Source organism: Mesoplodon bidens (genome assembly GCF_964165515.1).
Source record: "Mesoplodon bidens genome assembly, chromosome: 5".
Classification (NCBI taxonomy): domain Eukaryota; kingdom Metazoa; phylum Chordata; class Mammalia; order Artiodactyla; family Ziphiidae; genus Mesoplodon; species Mesoplodon bidens.
Genome location: NC_138161.1, coordinates 77,059,343 through 77,064,475, shown reverse-complemented (window position 1 = coordinate 77,064,475; position 5,133 = coordinate 77,059,343). Strand labels below are relative to the sequence as shown.

Below are 5,133 nucleotides of genomic sequence, written 5' to 3'. Positions count from 1 at the left end.
TGCTCACGTGACGCCGCGGCAGGTCAAGCAGGGTTCCGCTCACGTGAGTGGGCGTGAGCACGTGGTGGGCAGGGCCGGCAGGGAAAAAGGGGAGGCGGCGAGGTTCATTTTCTTCAGGAGCGGTCTAGGCGCGGAACCCCGGCCTTCCACCGTCGACCGCGCTGTCCTCTCGTTTCTTGCTGCCCCCGCGCCGCTCCTTCGGAGAAAGTGCGGGCCTCCCCTCCGGCCCGACTCCAGGCGTGATCCCACCTGCGCGAAGGAAGCGAAAACGCCCGCCGCCCGTCTCGCAGCATTGCTCTCCGCAGCCTGTTTGGCTATTCTTAATAACACAAAGTTGATTGAGCACCTTATGATGTATCAAGTTACGTGCCAAGTACTGGGAATACAAAATGGAGTGTGACAAGCTCTTGGACCTCAAAGAGTTCACGGTTTAGTTGGAGAGATCGACAGAAACTGATACTTTAAAGACCAGTTTGGTGAGTGGATGAATGTAGTGAGAACAGCGGCTGGAATGAGCACTGAATTCCATAGGAATGCCTGGGAAAGGCGTTTCGGAAAGAGAGAGTAAGTGTACAGTTTATCTAGCTTTGGGGGTAACTTGGCGGCGGAGGGGGTGAGGAGTGGAAACAGATTAAGCATTTTGCAGGTGAAATGGATGACGTTGTGAGTAATAGTTATGAGGTCTGAGAGAAAGGCAGGATTTGAGAACGTCTCCCAGATTTCTAGCGTGGGCTCCCCAATGGAGATCAGAATATAGGAAGAGAAGAGAGTAGGGGAGGATGCCAGAGAAGATAGATCAGTTTGGAATGTGTTGCCTTTGAGACGTCTGCACAAGAGGACTCCACTTTCCACCTCCCATGGTCTTTTCAGCTCCAAAGGAGGAGCCCCCGGTCTAATAAAGCTGAGTTTTGTTAGATGACTAACAACTCCATCTTCCCAATCACAGTGGTCACTTCTCTGTTCTCATCTTACTCCGCTTCTCAGCATCAGTTGATGCAGTTGACAGCCCCCTTCTCATGGCCTCCTTGACACTACACTTGTCTTGTTTTATTCCTAGTTTACTGGGCTCTCATCTGCTGTCTCATTTGTCAGCTCCTCCTCTTCTACCTGAACTCTGAATGTTCAAGGGCTCCAGAATCCAGTCCTGGGCTCTCTTCCACTCATCCAGCCCCATAGCTTTAAATATCATCACTGTTCTGTACTGTCCAATAGGTAGCCATCACCACATGTGACAAGTTGACACTTGAAATGTGGCTAGTCCTATTTGAGGTGTGCTGTAAGTGTAAAATACACACCAGATTTCAGAGACTTAGTATGAAAAAGTGTATAGAATATCTCATTGGGAATTCCCTGGCGGTCCAACCGTTAGGACTCCGAGCTTCCACTGCAGGGGACACAGGTTTGATCCCTGGTTGGGGAACTAAGATCTCGCATGCTGCTCGGCGCGGCCCAAAAAAAAAAAAAAAAAAAAAAAAAAAACATTAATTTTTATATTGATTAAGCGTTAAAATGATAATATTTACACATATTGGGTCAAATAGAATACATTAAAATTAATTTCACCTGCTTTTACTTTTTATTTATTTATTTGTTTGCGGTACGCGGGCCTCTCACTGTTGTGGCCTCTCCCGTTGCGGAGCACAGGCTCCGGACGCGCAGGCTCAGCGGCCATGGCTCACGGGCCTAGCCGTTCCGCGGCGTGTGGGATCCTTCCTCCCAGACCGGGGCACGAACCCACGTCCTCTGCATCGGCAGGCGGACTCTCAACCACTGCACCACCAGGGAAGCCCTGCTTTTACTTTTTAATGTGGCTGCTAGAAAACTTTAAATTACTTGTGTAGCTTACATTATATTTCTATTTATTGGTGTAGATTTATATGCTGATGCCTTCTAAATAACCTCCATTCCAGACTCCTTTCTTAAGCGGTAACACTCCTATTCCAACTGCCTATTTAACAGCAATACATGGATGACTAATAGGCATCTCAGGGCTTCCACATCCAAAACAGAATCCTTGAGCTCTCTCACATGTTATACCTGTTGCTCCCTAGTTGCTCCCCAGCAAAGTAAATGGCACGTCTCTCCACCAGTTGCCAGCCATGAGCCTAGTGGTCATCCTTGACGGCTTACTTACCTCATCACCCACAACTACTGGAGTTGTTAGCTTTCCTCCAAAACATATCCTGAATCTGTGCATGACCTCCACCACTACTTTTCTTAAAAGACTGATATCACCTGCACAACTGCAACAGACATTTAAATTTTTTTATTTTGCTTATATTTAAGGAGAAATGCATACACCTAGTATGACTTTCAAACAGTACCAAAGAGAGCTCAGGCAAGTCTTTTCTGCCAGTTCTCTTGGGAAGCAGTCACCTTTATTAGATTCCTTTGTATCTTTCCAGAGATATCCCACACAGTTTTTTTTTTTCTCTCAACCCAACAATATAACAGAGATTGACTTCATTTTTTTGTAACAGACTCAAAGGATTCTGTTGTATGGATGTGTTGTACTTTACGTAGCAAGTCCCCTATTGATGGACATTGAAGTTGTTTCCAAACTACTATACACAGTCCTGCAGTGAATTGCCTGGACAATACTCGTTTCACATTTACCTGTAGGATAAATTCTTAAAAGTAGAATTGCCAGGTCAAATAGGTATACTTGTAAAATGTTGTTACATAGTGTCAAATTGTTCTCATTAAAAGTCATACCAGCATTCCCAGCAATGCTGGGAAGAGCCTATTTCCCACACCATCCCTAATCAAGCTTGTTATCAGATTTTTGGTCTTTGCAAATCTAATAAGTGAAAAATGACTATCGTAGTGTTGTCTCAATTTGCATTTCTGTTAGAGTGCAGGTTGAACCTCTTTATATGATTAATAGCCACTTTTATTTTCTAGGAATTCTCTTCATATCCTTTGCTTATGTTTTCAGATGAGTCGTTTGCTTTCTCTTACTGATGAAATTGGCTTTGTCAGTGATGTGAGGTAATTTCTTTTGACTATGTTTATGGTATATTTTTCCATATAGTTTTTTTTTTTTGCGGTACGCAGGCCTCTCACTGTTGTGGCCTCTCCCGTTGCGGAGCACAGGCTCTGGACGCGCAGGCTCAGTGGCCATGGCTCACGGGCTCAGCCGCTCCACGGCATGTGGGATCCTCCCGGACCGGGGCACGAACCCGCGTCCCCTGCATCGGCAGGTGGACTCTCAACCACCGGGCCACCAGGGAAGCCCTCCATATAGTTGTTTAGTGTAAATGGTTTTTTTTTCAGAACTCCAGGGATTTGCTTCCCACACAAGATTTTCAGCAGCCTTAATTGGGTGTCCTACTTCCACTGTTGCATTTCTATGATATGTTGCCCACACAGCAAATCAGAATGATCTTTTCGGTTAGTTTGGGGGTTTGGTTTGTCAAAGGATAATGAGACAACCATCCAATATGTGAATTAAAAAAGATAAAACTGGAGTTACTGCGTACTCTTGTAAGGGAGAGCTGTGTGGGTATGCACATTCTCACCAAGCAGAGCAGGCTGTGGATCCTGTATAGGACTTACAGGAAGTACGGAGTTCAGAGTCAGGTACATTAAGGAGGCAAAGGGTTGGGCGTCATCTGTCTAACTGCACTGGCTAATACCTCCAGTTCAGTGTTAGATAGCAGTGGAAATAGTGCACATTCTTACCTTGGACCTGGGTAAATACTAAACAAACAAAAAAGGGGGAGAAGGGAAAGCTCTTCCTTACAGTGGAGACCCAACTAACAAATGTAGAAGGAACAATGGAGGTAAACCATCACTATTTAGCAACCATCATAGTACTGATTCAGGCAAGAATCATCAATGTTTGCTGAAACTAGTGGGTGAAATTTTGAGGAGGGTTAAGATACATATATAGTCTCAAAGTATCTCTTCACAAGACACTTATTAATTATAAAAAGAAAAAAATAATGGAAAAACCTGGCACACACCACCTGAACCAGGTGATCAAAGTTAATATGACCAGTACTGAGATAAACTGACATCATGTGCCTCCTGATATTATGCACTGAAATGGACACAGCCCTCTGTAGTAGACCTACCAAAAGCTCAGGCCTAAATCTAATCATGAGGAAACATCAGACAAACCCAGATCAAGGGACATTCTACAAAATAACTGCCCTGTACTCCTTAAAAAAGTCAATGGCATAAAAGACAAAGGAACTGTTCCTGATTAAAGCAGACAAAAGGGGCATGACCACTGACTACAACATGTGATCCAGAATTTCTTTAGTTGTAAGAAGCATTATTGGGTCAGTTGACAAAATCCAAATAAGGCCTATGATTAGATAATTTATACTCTATCAATGTCATTTCCTTATTTTGACTATCACACTGTGGTTATGAAAGAGAGAATACTTCCTTTTAGAAAACACACACTGAGATATTTAGTACCAACTTACCTGAAGCTTACTTTCAAACAGTTCTAAAAAATGTGTGTGTGTATGCATACATGTATGTATATGTTTATATGTATGCAGAGGGAGGGAAAGAAATCAAATGTGGTAAAATGTTAACATTTAAGGGATCTGGGTACAAGATATATGGGAATTCTTTGTACTAGTCTTACAACTTTTATGTAGGTCTGAAATTATGTCCACCAGACTTTATCCTCATGAGAGCCTTGTGCATCTTTGTATTTCAAACACCTTGCACAGGACCCAGCTTGAAAAAATGCTGAAGTGGATGGATGAGGCCCTTAAATCCGGGGAGAGTTGCACCAGCTCATGGTGTAATAAGGAAAGCATACTGCCATGGAAAAGCCCATTCCTGCCTATACAAAAAACATGCTTATTTTACCTGCATCAACCTTTTATGAGTCAAACAAGTCACACTTAAAATTCCTGAGTGATGGAAAAATAGGAATGAGGGTATAGGTGTAGATTTTATCATCTGGCCAGGACACAAGGCCATTAGATTGACCAGCTGGTTTCATTGGTGTGGGGATGGCTGTAGCCTCTGGAGCAAAGTTAGCCCCACAGGCAGAGAAGAGGGTAGGGTCCTCTCAAAAATCTGAGTTCTAGATTCAGCCTTCACCTGCCTTTGCTTCCTACCACTCATCCTGAGGGCTGTGTGGGTCAAAACATTCCCCTAAAC

At 43.9% G+C, this 5,133-nt stretch overlaps 1 long non-coding RNA gene across 2 annotated transcripts in view; it reads left to right on the top strand.

Annotated features, from left to right (window-relative positions):
• Positions 1-86: 86 nt before the first annotated feature.
• LOC308618119 overlaps positions 87-5,133 on the top strand; it is a 54,623-nt gene continuing 49,576 nt past the window's right edge. For both annotated transcript variants that reach the window (XR_014015967.1, XR_014015968.1), the window contains exon 1: positions 87-564. This is a non-coding gene — a long non-coding RNA (uncharacterized lncRNA). The remainder of the gene's footprint in view (positions 565-5,133) is intronic.